The sequence below is a fragment of the Lontra canadensis genome, unplaced genomic scaffold, assembly GCF_010015895.1.
Source record: "Lontra canadensis isolate GAN:19392208 unplaced genomic scaffold, GSC_riverotter_1.0 scaffold222, whole genome shotgun sequence".
NCBI classification, from domain to species: domain Eukaryota; kingdom Metazoa; phylum Chordata; class Mammalia; order Carnivora; family Mustelidae; genus Lontra; species Lontra canadensis.
In genome coordinates this window covers 193,483-212,369 of record NW_022631216.1, presented here as the reverse complement: position 1 = coordinate 212,369, position 18,887 = coordinate 193,483, and the positions used below count along the sequence as shown (strand labels likewise).

The window sequence follows — 18,887 nt, the reverse complement described above, 5'->3', positions numbered from 1 at the left end:
CAAGGACAGATGGGATAATGAGGAGTCGTCAATACTGTAAAATGTTTTTGAAAAACCAGGAGTGACGATAAAGAATAAACTAACATACCTTGGATTTCTTAAAACTTTAAAAGGTTTAAGGTAGAAAGAAAAGATAGAAATAGGCCAGAAGATTGCTATTGGTTTTACTAAAAGGTTTTTTTTTTGGTATAGTCTTTGTCCCTCACCAATTAAAAATATCACTAATAATGGGTATATTAAATTGTACCATCAATTTCTCTACATAATAACAGTATTAACAATTTGTTCTAGTAAACCTGGGTTTTAAAAAACTCTTTAGGTCAAGGTCCCCCGTGGGCAGTGAGTACAGTGGTGTTCTCAAACAAGTCTTGCACCCTTCAGTCAATAATATGTAGGGCCAAGAATAAGCCCATTGAAAGCACTAAAATCACTCCAAAAGGAAATGCAGTCTCGGGAGGGGAAGACAGTTGTTTTCTCTTGACACTGCTTACAGGGGGATATTTCAAATGTTCTCAAATGTCTCCTCCCCCCCCCCCCCCCCCCCCCCCCCCCCCCGCACCCTCCTTTTTTTTTTTCTAAAGCACACTGAAAGTGGTACTAGGCTTCCCTCTTGTGGTCAATAGTATCTAAGGGAACTTTGACCTTGTTGAAGGTCAAAGATCTTAATTCAAGAAGCTTTAGCTAATATTTTCCACATGTACATACTTAAAAATTCCCAGATGTGTTTGATGTAATTAGGTTGTTTAAATGGTTTGCAATATAAACCTTTAAAGTCTTTTTAAACCAAATATCCCCATGTTTTCAGGTTTTGTTTGTTTTTTGGTAAGCACACAAAATGGAATGTTCTTTTAGGAAATCATCTGTTTTTTGAGGATTTTAAAATATTTTTTAATTACAAAATTTTAATTGAAGTCTAACTGTAATATTATATTAGTCTTGGGTATATAACATAGTGATTTGACAATTATATAAATTAGGACATGCTCTCCAGGAGAGGTTTAGCAACCATGTGCAACCACACAATATTATTACAATATTATTGACTGTATTCCCCATGCTGTAATTTTTATCCTTGTGACTTATTTATTTTGTAACCGTTTTTTGTACCTGTTAATCCCCCTCACTTATTTCACCCATACGCCCACAAGGCCCTCCCCTCTGGCAACAACCAGATTTTCCTCTGTGTTTATGAGTCTATTTCTCCCTTTTTGTTACTCCTGTGTGTTCATTTGTTTTAGATTCCATACACAAATTAAATCCTGTAATCTGGAAAATGAAGTGATATTTAAAAAGAGAAAAAAATCACTGTAGATCATTTTGATTCTTACAAGTGTATGTTTAATACCCTTTTAACTTCTCCAAGACAAATTTAAGCTTGGGCTAATTTTCTAGCTTTTTTTTTTTTTTAAATCTGGTAAAAGAAGAATGTCAGGTGGATTTTTTTTTTTTAAAGATTTTATTTATTTATTTGACAGACAGAGATCACAAGTAGGCAGAGAAGCAGGCAGACAGAGAAGGGGAAGCAGGCTCCCCGCTGAGCAGAGAGCCCGATGCGGGGCTCGATCCCGGGACCCTGGGACCATGTCCTGAGCCAAAGGCAGAGGCTTTAACCCACTGAGCCACCCAGGCACCCCTGTCAGGTGGATTTTTAGACAATATTGCCTGTGTTAAAATTGGCCTTTGCTTGGTAAATTGTGACATGCTGGGGAGGAATACTTGATGAACTATAGCAAATGGTGGGAACCCAGTATGGGCATCTCTGACCCCTGTAATCGCGTCTGGAAATTATGCCCATGGAGGTATTATCAGAGGGACTGGCTCCAAGGGAAATGAGGGTGTTAAACGAGGGAGACTCCACTCCCATAGGTGTAAATTCATCTCCTTCTACCTAAACTGTCACTTGTGAATGGGTGGGCAGACACTAGCACCTGGACTGCATTATGGACTTTTTCAAGAATATGTCCCACTGAAGAGAAACCTCTGATGCCTCCCCCTTGGCATGCTTTGATTCCTGCCTGTCATCCTACTGAGTGAATCTGAGAGCCAGTGTGTCTGGGGTAATCATGTGACTCTGAATGTTCAATGTAAGTATATCCGCTGGCTCTTGAACAGTTTTCATTTTATTTCCTTTATTTCTGTACACATACAGAATGTGTATGTGAATGGTGTGTGTGTGTGTCCATTGAGAATGTGTATATATTACACATACAAATTATGTTATCTTATAAATAAATAAATGTATAATTTCATAAGACATTTTTCAAACAAATTGCATATTTTTACAGCTTTAATATAATTAGTCTCATGTCTGCTGTTTTATTTTAGCTTTTTTTTTTTTAATTTAATTCCAGTTGGTTAGTGCACAGTGTGACATTAGTTTCAGGTGTACAATGTAGGGATTCGACACTTCCATACATCACCCTGTCTTCATCACAGCATGTGCTCTTCTTAATCCCCATCACCTATTAACCCATTCCCAACCCCCATCTGGTAAATGCATGTGTTCTCCAAATTTAAGAGTCTATTTCTTGGTTTATCTCCCTTTCTCTTGTTTTCCTCTTGGCTCATCTGTTTTGTTTCTTAAATTCCAATTATGAGTGAAATCACATGGTATTTGTCTCTCTCTGACTGATTTTACCTAGGATTATGCTCTCTAGCTCCATCCATGTTGTTGTAAATGGTAAGATCTTATGCTTTTTAATGGCTGAATGATATTCCACTTTATATATACCACATCTTCTTTATTCATTTGTGAGTTGGTAGGCACTTGGACTGCTTCCATAATTTGGCATTGTAGGTAATGCTGCTATAAACATCAGGGTGTATGTATCCCTTTGAATTAGTGTTTTTGTATTCGTTTGGTAAGTACCCAGCAGTGCAATTGTTGGATCCCAGGGGTAGTTCTATTTTAACTTTGTGAGGAACCCCATACTGTTTCCCACAGCAGCTGCACAAATTTGCTTTCTCACCAACAGTGCAAGAGGGTTCTCCATTCTCCACATCCTGTCCAACACCAGTTGTTTGTTGTGTTGTTTATCTGGACCATTCTGATTGGTGTGAGGTGATATCTCCTTATAGTTTTGATTTGCATTTCCCTTATGGTGTCCCTTTTCATGTTTCTCTCAGCCATCTGGATGTCTTCCTTGGGGAAATGTCTATTCATGTCTTCTGCCCATTTTTTAAATTTGGTTATTTGGTTTTGGGGTATTGAGTTGTGTAAGTTCTATATAAATTTGGGATATTAATCCTTTATTGCATATGTCATTGGCAGATATCTTCTCCCATTCTGCAGGTTGCCTTTTAGTTTTGTTGACTGTTTCTTTCCTTGTGCAGAAGGTTTCATTTGACGTAGTCCCAATATACTTTTGTTTTTGTTTTTGTTTACCTTGCCTCAGGAGACATATCGAGAAAGAAATTGCTATAGCTGATGTCAAAGAAGTTACTGCCTGTGTTCTTTTCTAGGATTTTAATGTTTTGAAGCCTCAGATTTAGGTCTTTAATCCATTTTGAAATTATTTTTGAGTATGGTGTAAGAAAGTGTCCAGTCTCACTCTTTGGCATGTTGCAACACACTTTTTTGAAGATTGTCTTTTTTCTCATTGGATATTCTTTCCTTCTTTGTTGAAGATTAACTTGCCACATAGTTGTTTATTTATTTCTGGGTTTTTTGGGTATTTCTGCATGTTCTATTCTATTGATCTGTGTGTCGATGTTTGTGCCAGTGCCATAGTGTTTTGATCACCACAAGTTTGTAATATATCCTGCAGTCTGGCATTGTGATAGCCCCCAGATTTGCTTTACTCTTTTCAAGATTGCTTTGGCAGTTTGGGACATTTAGTGGTTCCATATAAATTTAAGGAATTGCTTGCTCTAGTTCTGTGAAAAATGCTTGTAGTATTTTGTTAGGGATCACATAATATGTATAGATTGCTTTGGATAATGTAGACATTTAAAAAAAATAATTTATTTATTCGACACAGAGAGAGAGGAACACAAGCAGGGGCAGTGGGAGAAGCAGGCTTCCTGCTGAGCAGTGAGCCTGGTACAGGGTTCGATCCCAGGACCCTGGGATCATGAGCAGAGCTGAAGGCAGGTGTTTAATGACTGAGCCACAAACGTACCTGGATAGTCTAGACATTTTAACAATATTTATCCTTCCAATTCATCAGCATGGAATGTCTTTCCATTTCTTTGAGCTGTCTTTAATTGTTTTCATCAGTGTTTTAGAGCTTTCAGAATATGGGCCTTTTACCTCTTTGGTTAGGTTTATTCCTAGGTATCTTATTATTTTTGATGCAACTGCAAATGGGATTGATACTTTGATTTTATCTTTTTGCTGCTTCATTATTGGTGTATAGAAATGCAGCAGATTTCTATACAATGACTTTGTATCTTGCAAATTTACTAGCAGTTTCTGTGGTGGAGTCTTTTGTTTTATTCTACATGTAGTAATATGTCATCTATGAATAGTGAAAGTTTTACCTCTTCCTTATCCATTTGGATATCTTTATTTCTTTTTGTTGTCAGATTGCTGTGTTTAGGACTTCCAGTCCTATGCTAAACAAAAGTGGTGAGAGTGGACATCCTTGGTTTGTTCCTGACCTTAGGGGAAAAGGTAACAGTTTTTTTCCCATTAAGGATGATGTTTTCATAAATGGCCTTTATTATATAGAGGTATGTTCCTTCTAGAACTAGTTTGCTGAGGGTTTTTGTCAGGAATGAATATTGTGAAGTGCTCTTCCTGCATCTTTTGAGATGGTTCTTATCCTTTCCATTACTGATGTGATGTGTCATGTTGTTGGTTTGCAAGTAGTCAGTCAACTTTGCAACTCAGGAATAGATCCCATTTGATCGTGGTGAATAATTTTTTAAAATGTGTTGTTGAATTCAGTTTGCTAGTATTTTGTAGAAATTTTTTGCATCTAAACTCTTCAGGGATATTGGCCTGTAGTTAGTTCTTTTTTAGTGTTGTCTTCATCTCTTTTTGGTATGACAGTGATGCTGGCTTCATAGAATGAATTTGGAAGTTTTCCTATCTTTTATATTTTGCGGGGTAACTTGTGAAGAATAGGAATTAACTCTTCTTTAAATGTTTTTTAGTGTTTGACTGTGAAGTCATCTGGTCCTGAACTTTTGTGTGTTGCTGGCTCACCCTTCCTTCCTTCCTTCCTTCCTTTCTCTCTTTTTCTTTCTTTCAATTCAATTTGTTTGCTGGTTATCAGTCTGTTCAAATTTAGTACCTATTTCTGTTCCAGTTTTGGTATGTCATATGTTTCTGTGAATTTATCCATTTCTTCTATATTGTTCAATTTGTTGGCATGTACTTTGGCATTATATTCTAATTGTTTGTATTTCTGTGGTGTTGATTGTTTCTTCTCTTTTATTTCTGATTTTATATATTTGAGTCCCTTCTCTTTTTTTCTTCATAAATTTGGTTAGAGGTTTATTAATTTTATCAATTTGTTTTCCAAAGCATGAGCTCCTGGGTTCATTTTCCTCTTCTATTGTTTATTTAGTTTCTGTAGCACTTATCTCTACTGTAACATTTAATGTTTTCTTCATTCTGCTGGTTTTAGATTTTCTTTTTTTTAAATTTCTTTTCAGCGTAACAGAATTCATTGTTTATGCACCACACCCAGTGCTCCATGCAATACATGTCCTCCATAATACCCACCACCTGGCTCCCCCAACCTCCCACCCCCCCACCTCTTCAAACCCTTCAGATTGTTTTTCAGAGTCCATAGTCTCTCATGGTTCACCTCCCCTTCCAGTTTCCCTCAACTCCCTTCTCTCCATCTCCCTATGTCCTCCATGTTATTTGTTATGCTCCACAAATAAGTGAAACCCTATGATAATTGACTCTCTCTGCTTGACTTATTTCACTCAGCATAATCTCTTCCAGTCCCGTCCATGTTGCTACAAAAGTTGGGTATTCATCCTTTCTGATGGAGGCATAATACTCCATAGTGTACATGGACCACATCTTCCTTATCCATTCGTCCGTTGAAGGGCATCTTGGTTCTTTCCACAGTTTGGCGACCATGGCCATTGCTGCTATAAACTTTGGGGTACAGATGGCCCTTCTTTTCACTACATCTGTATCTTTGGGTAAATACCCAGTAGTTCAATTGCAGGGTCATAGGGAAGCTCTATTTTTAATTTCTTAAGGAATCTCCACACTGTTCTCCAAAGTGGCTGCACCAACTTGCATTCCCACCAACAGTGTCAGAGGGTTCCCCTTTCTCCACATCCTCTCCAACACATGTTGTTTGCTGTCTTGCTAATTTTGGTCATTCTAAATGGTGTAAGGTGATATCTCAATGTGGTTTTAATTTGAATCTCCCTGATAGCTAGTGATGATGAATATTTTTTCATGTGTCTGATAGCCATTTGTATGTCTTCATTGGAGAAGTGTCTATTCATGTCTTCTGCTCATTTTTTGACATGATTATCTGTTTTGTGTGTGTTGAGTTTGAGGAGTTCTTTATAGATCCTGGATATCAACCTTTTGTCTGTACTGTCATTTGCAAATATCTTCTCCCATTCCGTGGGTTGCCTCTTTGTTTTCTTGACTGTTTCCTTTGCTGTGCAGAAGCTTTTGATCTTGATGAAATCCCAAAAGTTCATTTTCACTTTTGTTTCCTTTGTCTTTGGAGATATATCTTGGAAGAAGTTGCTGTGGCTGATATCAAAGAGGTTACTGCCTATGTTCTCCTCTAGGATTCTGATGGATTCCTGTCTCACGTTGAGGTCTTTTATCCATTTCGAGTTTATCTTTGTGTACGGTGTAAGAGAATGGTTGAGTTTCATCCTTCTACATATAGCTGCCCAGTTTTCCCAGCACCATTTATTGAAGAGACTGTCTTTTTTCCACTGGATATTTTTTCCTGTTTTGTCGAAGATTAACTGACCATAGAGTTGAGGGTCCATATCTGGGCTCTCTACTCTGTTCCACTGGTCTATGTGTCTGTTTTTATGCCAGTACCATGCTGTCTTGGTGATCACAGCTTTGTAGTAAAGCTTGTTTGTTTTCTCTCGCCTTGACAGCTTTTTATGGTTTTTAGAGGTTTAGAGGAAAGCAAAATGCACTCAGACCTCCCTCTCAGAGAGAAGCCTCAGTCTGTTCCCCTCTGGGTGCTCCACAGCACATAAATTCCCCCTTGGCCTCTGGCAGAGCACGTTTCCAGTCGCAGTCCCTGGGGACGTAGGAACTCCTGCTTGTACCCAAAACCACGACAGCAGCGGCTATCCGGGCAGCTCCAGACCACCAGAGAGGTCCCAAGCAGCGATTGCACAATGAGATTTTCCCCCTGGCCTGGGCTGGGAGTACTCAGACTTTTTGGGTCCGAGAGCGCCGGGCTGGCATCTGCACGCACCTCTCTCAGGGGAGGGTGTGGGGCGTGACTCAGACTCTGACAGCATGGCGCAGTGCGCGTGTGGAAAGTGCAAAAAGGCTGTGGTTCTACCGGCTGTCGAGGCTCCCAACCCCTCACAGGAGCCGGCACCCACGTGCTCTCTGGTGCGCTCGAGGCTCAGGGACCAAGACCTGGTTTCTCCGCCACACTTTCTCCGGCTCAGCACCAGGGGTGGCTGTTCTCCATCTGGGGACTTAAGCCCCTGTCTCTAACCGCCCCAATTCCCATAATTTCCCCCCATGATCCTTTGCTCTTTTTGAGTGCTTTCAACCAGACTCCAAGTTAATGCTTGTCTCCAGTCACAAGGCACTCTGGTATTGGGGTATTGCTTTCCAATGGGTCGCCTCTGGTGGCTCCCTCCCCCTTTTGTTTATCTTCTGATATCAGTCCGACGTTCCCAATCCACTTTACCTGCCCACTGGCATCTTCTGCCCCTGTAGAGATCCAGACGTGTATAATTCTAATCTCAGGCTGATTTCATGGGTGATCGGAGTTCTTTGGTATGTAATCAGCTCACTTTAGGATACAGGTTGAAACAGCGCCTCCTCCTAGTTCTCCGACATCTTGTCCGGTCCCTAAAAGGGGTTACTTTATTTTTTATTTATTTATTTTTTAGATTTTATTTATTTGACAGACAAAGATCACAAGTAGGCAGAGAGGCAGGCAGAGACAGAGAGAGGAGGAAGCAGGCTCCCCACTGAGCAGAGAGCCCAACACGGGGCTTGATCCCAGGACCCTGGGATCATGACCCGAGCTGAAGGCAGAGGCTTTAACCCACTGAGCCACCCAGGCGCCCCTAAAAGGGCTTACTTTAAAGAGCTCTGGTTTTAGGTTTTCTTTGTTGTTATTGTTCCAGCTCTTTGAGGTGTAAATTTAGGTTGTTTATTTGAGATTTTTATTGCTTCTTATGGCAGATAGGTATTGCTATAAACTTCCCTCCTAAAAGCACTGAAGTTGCATCCCATAGGATTTTTGCCATTGTGATTTCATTTTCATTTGTTTCCATGTGCTTTTTAATTTGTCCTTTGATTACCTGGTTTGCCCATTTATTGTTTAGTAGTATGTTATTTAATCTCAATGTCTTTGTGGTCTTTCCTGAATTTTTTCTCATGGTTGATTTCTAATTTCTTAGTGTTGTGGTCAGAAAAGATGCATAGTATGATTTGACCTTCTTGAATTTGTTGAGGCTTGTTTAAAGGGCTAATATGTGACCTCTTCTGGAGAATGCTCCATGAGCCCTTGAAAATAATGTGTATTCTGGTGTTAGGAGAGACTGAGTAGATCTGGTGAGTCCATCTGGTTCAGTGTGTAATCAAAGCCATCACTTCCTTGTTGAACAATTTTCCATTGGATGTTCTCGATGGACATTCCATTAGTGTAAGTAGTTTGTTAAAGTCCCCCACTATTATTGTGTTATTATCAATTATTCCTTTATGTTTGTTATTAACTGTTTTATATATTTGGATGCTTCTATGCCGGGTGCATAAATTTCAAGAATTGATATATCTTCTTGTTGGATTGTTCTCTTTATTATTATTATTATATAACGTCCATCTTTGTCTCTTGCTAAGTCTTTGTTTTAAACTCTGTCTTGTCCAATTTAAGTATTGCTTCTCCAGCTTTCTTCTGGCTCTATTTGCAAAGTTGATAGTTCTCTATCCTCTCAGTTTCAGTCTTCAGGTGTCTTTAGGTCTAAAACGAGTCTCTTGTAGGTGGTAAGTAGATGGGACTTGTTTTTTGTTTCTTTTTAAAAAATTCATTCTGACACCCTATGTCTCTTGATTGGAACATTTAGTCTATTACATCCAAAGTTATTATTGACAAATATGTTTTTATTGTCATTTGGTTATTTATTTTGGGGTTGTTTCTGAAATTTTTCTCTGATCCTTTCTATATTTCTTTTCTTCTTCTTTTTTTTTAATGGTGTGTTTATTTTCTTTGTGATATATTTGGATTTATATCCCAGCCATGCCTACTGACTTTTAAAACTCCAGGCTTCAAGTCCCACTAGTTGTAGGATTTCAGGAGCCCTGGGTGCTCTCTTTTGCCAAGTCAATTGTTATAGGGATTTGTTTTCCTTGTGTGCTCCTCTGTGTGTTAGTCTGTCTTTAAACTTTCTCTGAGACTAAGGCTCTGTCCCCTCCAAAGCAGTCACAGTCTTTTTCTCTTCCAAGCCATGTCCCTCCACATCCTACCTTCTTTGATATGACCTCTTCTCTACCTTTGGTTGTTGAGTGTGTTCTGCCTGTCTTCAGGACAATTCCTGGGGTATTTAGGATGACTTGATAGCTATCTAGTAGTATTCATAGATTGAAGCAAGCCTAGGGATCCCCTACTCTACTCCTATCTGCCCCCCTATTTTTAGATTTTTTTGTTACCAAATTTAATTTACATTAAATAAACCTGTCATAAATATCCCAGGATAGGTGCTTAGTATTTTCAAATATGTCAAAGAGATATTAAAATATTATGGTGAGAGACTTCTGGTTCTAGGAAAAGATGGAGTAGATACAATTCTTCCTATTCCTCCAATTGGTACAGCTAAGACAAAGAGAAGAAGACTGGAAAAGGTGTAGAAAAGAAGGCAGATTAGCTACAGACCTTGGCACTGATCAGTAACATAGTGGTGATTTCCGTGTATGTATGTGTGTGTGTTTTAACAAATATATCCAGGAGTGGTTGCTAGAGAAACTGGAAACCAGGAAACACCAAGAAGCACAGAAAAAAAATGCCCTTAAAAAAGCATGCTTTCTTTACCCAAAGGAACAGTGAAGGATAGCCCTAGCAAGGCAGAACGGGTAGGTAATAACCACACTACACTAGTTAAATGCACAGAGAAATCTGTGCCTCCCAATTGACCTTAAGCAGGAAAATATGAGTGAGGAGCATAGACTACCACCCAGCCTGTCTGTAAGGAGGCACCCCAGAAACCCATTGGGAGTGTGTCAGAGGAAACCTACTAGGGATGCAGGTCTTTAACCACTGTCTTTTGAGAGTAGTCACATCCACATTGTGGCATTAGGGAAGTCTCTACAGAAGACCTGAACTTCTGCCAAATAAGGTTGTAAAGACACAGCTCTCTCCTCACTGCCAGGGTTGGTAAGAAGAGGTCTGATGGAAAGCTGAAACTTGCAGCACCACCTAGCTATAATGAGGCACTCCTACTATACTAATGCTAGTGAAAGATATGTTTGAACAGTGAAAAGGTTCCCCTCATTACCCAGCTATGGTTGTGCAAGCAGAGGGCTAGTAGGGAGCTTGAATTTCTATATCCACTCTGAGGTCCCAAGGCACTCCTCCCACATGGGTACCCACAGAGCCAGGTGGAGAACCTGGAATTTCAGACCTATCTGGCAGTAATGAGGTGGTGGCATCCCACTTCCTCCCTTGGACTGGTATAGGACATCAGGGTAAAACAAATATAAATAAGATAGAGAATCCTTTAACATGAAGCTCAAAATGTCCATGACATAATAAGAAAATATATACCATAACACCAACCAGAAAAATCTCAGCATTAATAACAAAAGATAATCAACAGACAGCAATGCTGAGATGACATGTGTGTCAGAATTGTCTTCCAAGGATTTTAAAGCTAACATCAAAAAATATTTGGATGAGCCTCAGCAATCAGACAACAAAAAGGAATAAAAAACATTTGAATCAGCAAAAAAGAAGTCAAACTCTAACTCTTTGCAGATGATATGGTCCTTTATGTATAATACCCAAAATGTTCCACCCCAAAACTGCTAGAACTCATTCAGGAATTCAGTAAAGTGGCAGAATATAAACACAATGCATAGAAATCAGTTGCATCTCTGTACATCAACAAGAAGACAGAAGAAAGAGAAATTAAGGAGTCGATCCCATTTACAATTGCACCCAAAACCATAAGATACCTAGGAATAAACTTAATCAAAGAGGCAAAGAATCTGTACTTAGGAAACTATAAAGTACTCATGAAAGTAATTGAGGAAGACACAAAGAAATAGAAAAACATTCCATGCTCACAGATTGGAAGAACAAATATTGTGAAAATGTCTATGCTACCTAAAGCAATCTACATGTTTAATGCAATCCCTATCAAAATACCATCAGTTTTTTTCAAAGAAATGGAACAAATAATCTTAAAATTTATATGGAACCAGGAAAGACCTCGAATAGCCAGAGGAATGTTGAAAAAGAAAGCCAAAGTTGGTGGCACCACAATTCCAGACTTCAAGCTCTATTTCAAAGCTGTCATCATCAAGACAGTAAAGTACTGGCACAAAAACAGACACATAGATCAATGGACAGAATAAAAGAGCCCAGAAATGGACCCTCAGCTCTATGGTCAACTAATCTTTGACAGAGCAGGAAAGAATGTCCAGTGGGGGGGGGGGGCATTCTCTTCAACAAATGGTGTTTGAAAATTGGGCAGCCACATGCAGAAGAATGAAACTGGACCATTTCCTCACACCACACACAAAAATAGACTTAAAATGGATGAAAGACCTCAATGTGAGGTAGAAATCCGTCCAAATCCTTGAGAAGAACACAGGCAGCAACTTCCTTGACCTCAGCTGCAGCAACTTCTTCCTGGGAACATCACCAAAGACAAGGGAAGCAAGGGCAAAAATGAACTATTGCGAGTTCATCAAGATCAAAATCTTTTGCACAGCAAAAGAAACAGTCAGCAAAAGCAAAGGACAACCGACAGAATGGGAGAAGATTTTCACAAATGACATATCAGATAAAGGGCTAGTATCCAAAATCTATAAAGAACTTAGCAAACTCAACACCCAAAGAACAAAGAATCCAGTTAAGAAATAGGCAGAAGACATGAACGGACAGTTCTGCAAAGAAGACATCCAGATGGCCAACAGACCCATGAAAAAGTATTCTACATCACTCAGCATCAGGGAAATACAAATCAAAACCACAGTGAGACCACTTTACACCAATAAGAATTGTTAAAATTAACAAATCAGGGAATGACAGGTGTTGGCCAGGATGCAGAGAAAGGGGACCCCTCCTACACTGTTGGTGGGAATGCAAGCTGGTGCAGCCACTCTGGAAAACAGTATGGAGATTCCTCAAAAAGTTGAAAATAGAGCTACCCTATGACCCAGCAATCACATTACTGGGTATTTACCCTAACAATACAAATGTTGGGATCCAAAGGGGGCACGTGCACTTGAATATTTATAAGTTCTGATTTTGTGCTCCACTGCTCTGCAGCTTGCCAAGAGCTGACCCCTCTCCCTGTGGTCTGTCTTCTCATCTGTCACCTTGGATTCAATTCTTCACTTGTTCTACCTTCCAGAAAGTGGTCGATTTTCTGTTCATAGAATTGCTGCTCTTCTTCTGTTCAATCTCCTGTAGAGTTTGTAGGTCTTCAGAATGGTTTGATAACTATCTAGCTGAACTCCTGGGACCTGATGATATTTAGGTCTCCTACTCCTCCACCATCTTGCTCTTCCCTGCCTAGCACTTCTTTCTTAATGAATTTATCTCTTTTTGATCTAAAAAAAGATTGAACTGATTTTATTCACTATGATGATGACTATGTAATTTAATTCTATGGCTGTTAATTTTTAACATTATAAATATAACACTAAACCTGTTGCTCAACTGAAGGAAAAATACCATCACGTACAGAAAAATAGATGAGAAGTTAAGTTGCTTTGTTTTGCTTTTCTCACCCACTTAGAGGTATTTCATTATAATCAAGGTTCACATACTGTATTAATTAGGATGTAACCTACCTAATAAGATAATCACAGACATGGAGCCCAATCATAGTCATGTTTTAAAATTTATATTTTCCTGAAAGGTTTAGTTTGGATCTCATTAAATTGTATGGCAATACACATGTAACATAATGTTAAAAGTAATAGAATACCTTAATAAATGTCATTCTTACAGAAGAAAACTATCTCTTCATCACAGACTTGGGAAAAATAGAATATGCTATCACATGTCTTCACTGAATTACATTTTCATGTCATATGCTAATATTTTGTCATGGGCTAATAAAAGATATGGCCATTGTTAAATGTTTCTATCACTTCTACAAAACAGTTGTGTGGCCCTTCAACATTTCCATATTATTCATTCTGACCATAATAAAGACCCATGAAATTTTTAATTGAAAGCATAAAAGGTATCTATTGGATAACTAATGTGCTTTTCTTGATAAGATACAAGAAAGTTCATGATCCATTACATTTTCTTCTTTTAATCAGTCCCCCAAAACTTCAGACCTAAAGGTAAGGTATGCACAGTAATTCTATTATCTTTGCCTTTATTGTATTTATCAATATTTTCTCCAAACATTTTTTTTCATCTGCTACCTTTTTTAAAAAAAGATTTTATTTAAATTCCAGTTAGTTAACATAGAGTGTAATATTAATTTCAGGTGTAGAGTTTATTGATTCAACGCTTATATACAACACCCAATGCTCATCGCAAGTGCCCTCCTTAATCCCCATCACCTATTTTGCCCATCCACCCAACCAGCTCCTCTCTGGTAACCATCAGTTTATTCTCTGTAGTTAATAGTCTGTTCTTTGGTTTGTCTCTCTTTTCACCTATGATCATTTGCTTAGTTTCTTAAATTCCACATACAAATGAAATCATATGGGATTTGTCTTTCTCTGACTGACTTATTTTACTGAACATAATACTCTCTAGCTTCATCCACGTTGTTGCAAGTGGCCAGAGTTCATTCTTTTTTATGGTCGAGTCTTTCCATTACATGTATGCATTCATGTGCATGTATGTATATCTATATGTATATAGATATATATACTGTGATATATGGAATGTGTGATATATAATGGAATATATGTAATATATATATACACATATGTATATGTATATATATATATACACACATACCACAAAGTATATACATACCATATCTTCTTTATCCATTCATCGGTCAATGGGTCAATGGACATTTGGTCTCCCTCCATAGTTTACCTATTGTTAATGCTAAATATTGGCGTGCATGTATCCCTTTAAATTAGTATTTTCCTATTTTTTTTAAAGATTTTATTTATTTATTTGACAGACAGAGATTACAAGTAGGCAGAGAGGCAGGCAGAGAAAAAGAGGAGGAAGCAGGCTCCCCGTTGATCAGAGAGCCCAGTGCAGGGCTCCATCCCAGGACCCTGGGATCCTGACCTGAGCTGAAGGCAGAGGCTTTAACTCACTGAGCCACCCAGGCGTCCCAGTATTTTCCTATTCTTTGGGTAAATACCCATTAGTGCATTTTCTGGGTCATAAGGTAATTCTATTTTTAACTTTTTGAGGAAACCATATTGTTTACCAGTGTGGCTGCACCAGTTTGCATTCCCACCAACAGCCTGCATCCCTGCCAATCCCTCTTGCTTCATGATGTTATTTTATCCATTCTGACAGGTGTGAACTGATATTTCATTGTAGTTTTGATCTGTAATTCCCTGATGTTGAGTGATGTTGAGCATCTTTTCAAGTGTCCATTGACCATTTGTATGTCTTCTTTGGAAAAACGTCTATTCGTGTCTTCTGCCCATTTCCTAACTGGATTATATGTTTTTGGGGTATTGAATGTGTATGTTCTTATATATTTTGGATACTAATCATTTATCATATATGTCATTTGCAAATATTGTCTCCCATTCCATAGGTTGCCTTTTAGTTTTGCTGATTGTTTCCTCTGCTGTGCAGAAACTTTTTATTTGATGGAGTCCCAATATTATATTTTTGTTTTTGTTTTCCTTGCTTCCAGCGATGTGTGTACTAAGAAGTTGCTACAGCCAATGTCAAACAAGTTATTGACTATGTTCTTCTTTAGGATTTTGATGGTTTCCTGTCTCACATTTAAGCCTTCAATCCATTTTGAATTAATTTTTGTGTATAGTGTAAGAAAGTGGTCTAGTTTCATTCTTCTGCATGTGGCTATCCAGTTTTCTCAACACCATTTTCTGAGGGTACTTCTTTTTCCCATTGGATGTTCTTTCTGGTTTTGTGAAATATTAATTGACTGTGAGTTGTGGGCTCATTTCTGGGTATTTTATTCTGTTGTATTGATCTTTGTATCTGTGTTTGTGCCAGTACCATATTGCATTGATCATACAGCGTTGTAATATAACTTGAGGTTTGGAATTGCGATGCCTCCAGCTTTACTTTTCTTTTTCAAGGTTGCTTTCGTTATTTGAGGTCTTTTGTGGTTTATACAGATTTGAGGATTGTTTGTTCTAGCTCTGTGAAAATGCTGGTGTTATTTTGATTGGGATTGCAGTAAATGTATAGATTGTTTTGAGTAATATGTCATTTTTTGTTGTGGTTATTAGAAAACATTTTCCTATGGTTAATAATGTAGCCATGGTTTAGGTATTCTTTTTCTAACTTGCCTCTTTGTTGTTTTAACAACTGACCAGACTTCTTTTGAATTGTGGAGACTGACAGATTACCTGTAGCACCCAGATCTTCTTTAGCATCTCTAGATGAATGTGTACTGACAACTTTCACTCTGCTATCTTGCCTATATAACCCATGAAGTAAATGTATGACCAAAACAGGAATGCTAGGGATATTAATGAGGGATGTATGCTCCAAAGTTTTCAAAATTGCTCTACATTGTTGAAATTGTTGCTTTGTTTGACAGGCACACCATGTAGAAAAAGATGTCAAGACAAAGGGTAGAGTAAATTTACCTTAATATATAGTAAGGATATATAGTAAGTTTACATATTCAGGTATAAACTTAATTAAATGTAAGAGTAGACTATTAGTAAAATAATTGCTAGCAGGTTTTATTCTTTATTTTGAAAAAACAGACAACATTCCAGCACACAGCTTGGAATGACCAGGCAGTTGTTAGTGGAAAATAAGTTGGAATTTTGGAAAAGTAATCTGTCCAGTGTTTGTACTATATAAAAAATTACTTTGCCACAGCACAGTTTACACCTAGAGAAAGGGAAAGAAAATTAAAAACATTTCTTATATGTACTATTATGGACAGACTATGAGAATTTCTATTATTCTCTCTGTAATCACTCAATGTTAAACATTCTGGTTCTTAAAAAAAGGTCGTTTTAAAGTATTATAAAACACAGATGAGTTGAATCAAAGAGGGACATTTAGCAGTTGTGTAAGCCATGTCAATGGACTTAGTAGATATGGTAGAATGATGGTAGCACCACGGCGAAGCCTGACTCCATCCACCCTTCGTCATTGGAGGATATCACTGAGATTTCACTGGAAAGCGTCCTATCAAGTCAGCTCTGTGCTAATAAGGCCTATAAGTAGCATAGTCCTCTGACAAAATACATTTATTCCATGGTAAGAAGAAATTAGTACTATTTATTTATTTATTTACTTAGTTATATTTTTCCTTAGATAAAGGGACCACTGACCTGCTTTTCCTTTTAGTTCCATGTTAGTGGTGGTAGCTTTCTGAGAACTACAGAGAAGATTTTGAGAGTACTTGGACAAGTGACAGACACTATGCTAACTATGACTTACCAATAGTGAGGAACCCATTTTTCCCAGATGTATTGCAACATTTCAGGCTTACTACACATGAGTTCCATTGTGTGAAAATTGGTAGGACTCATTCCATAATGCTATAAATTTCAACCTGTTTGTTGTCCAACAAAAGTCCTTACTTCAGATGTCACTTGCTTATTTTTGAGAGTGTTTTGATTTCATTCCATAAAAACAAATCTGTGGTCTTACACATCAAGAGCAGAGACTATTGAAGTTCTGTACGATAAACATATTCTTCCAGAAACTAATTTAACTGCCTTTTCCCGAGGAAATAAGATGTTCCTTGACAGAGCAGAAGTTGAACAGGATTGCTTCTCCTCTTGCTTTTGGTGAAGAGGTTCATCCTCAAGGTCACCTGCAGGATTGCTGGCTGGGTGACGGTTGTTACCTTGTTTTACCTGAGCTCTCTGTATATGGTAGTAATATTCGCCAAAAGTGCGAGATATGTAATATGTCCAGCAACACATTTTTGTTACTTGTACCTGTATACAACAGGCAGAATTTAGGTCATAGTCATTGTCTCATTCTTTTTAAAACTAATTTGTATGATTTGTAAGTTTTATGTCATATTTATGTGAAAATTTTGATAGCATTCTTTTTATATTTCGGAAAGTTCTTGAGATAGAATAACTTTCTTTTAATCCTGTAATCTAAGGTGAACCTGAGTCGGGTTTACACAGAGTATCACACGCCACAATTAGTTAGTTTCTGAGTAAATTATGATTTACTGTTTCTCAAATTAAACATAAGTTCTCCTGGTTGCAATCTCACAAATTCCCATGGCACCGAATTATAACTGGATCTAGGACATAGTTTCTTCTCAGATCCAGGGACAACAATGACTTCTACCCCAACTCTACCAGAAAATTTTTAAACTTCTGTTTAGCTGAAACGTTTTTCCAATGTGAGATACTATATTTGTGCTATTCTGAAATGTTCAAACATGTACCACTTTATTTAATGAATGTAAGAGAAATATTGATAAAAATAATTTGGATTTAGGAATTTGGAACCACTGTTAATTTTAATAGGAAGGAGACTTGTGTGGGAGCCATTACATCAGATAAATGCAAATTTTTTCATTTCCAGATGAAACTGAGGATGGTGAGGAAAGGAATCTTCTAGAGGATCTAGAATTCTTACACAGTAGATGTCGCAAATTATGTAAAATGCCGTCATTTCTTAAAGTAGTCCCATTGTCATGCATGTTTATGCATAACGTTCTAAAAACAGTTACATGATAAGGACATTATTTTCTTCAGAAACTGAATGTGAGGTGTAATGTAAGGACTAACCTTCTGGAGTTTGGACTTCTATATAACTTGGCTCAATCTGGAGGGCATCATCTACTCACCTTGCCTCCTTGCTGAAGTTGTTTAACTTCTATCCATCATTTCATTCCCTGCATTGGGAGGAATGAAAAGGGTACTCAAATCACAGAGATAATGTGAGAATTAAATAAAATTATGATTATATAAAAGCCCTTATGTTATCCTAGGTACAAACTCAAATACTCAAGAATTGCCCAATAAATTTTAGTCATTTCATTGCAGCATGGTGAGTCCTCTCTCAGTAGAAATATTAAGGTATATAAAGGAAGGCTGCTTATCAGCAAGGCTTGGGTGTGAATTAATACAGAACTTTAGATAGTTGTGCTTTAAAATCTATTCTGAATCTGAGATATTATAGTCATATTAATATAATGTGTAATAATTATCTAAAAGTGAGGTTATATATTTAAAATAATATGGTTACATGAAAGGATGTAACTCATGATTTTACTACAGTGTGTCTTTCCTGGACACCTATGATGTATTCATTAGCCAAGTTTTCTCATATCTCCTCTTAGCATAAAGCAGGAGAAGATGAATAATAAAGGGTTATCTCTTGAATAAAATAAGGAAATCAGATAGGGTACCAGGAGTAAGTGATTGAACACCATTTCACATAAAA

At 37.7% G+C, this 18,887-nt stretch overlaps 1 protein-coding gene across 1 annotated transcript in view; it reads left to right on the top strand.

The window, feature by feature from the left end:
- Nucleotides 1–18,887, top strand: part of LOC116862131 (DLA class II histocompatibility antigen, DR-1 beta chain) — a 167,687-nt gene that overhangs the window by 134,562 nt on the left and 14,238 nt on the right. The gene's annotated exons all lie outside the window — the stretch shown is intronic.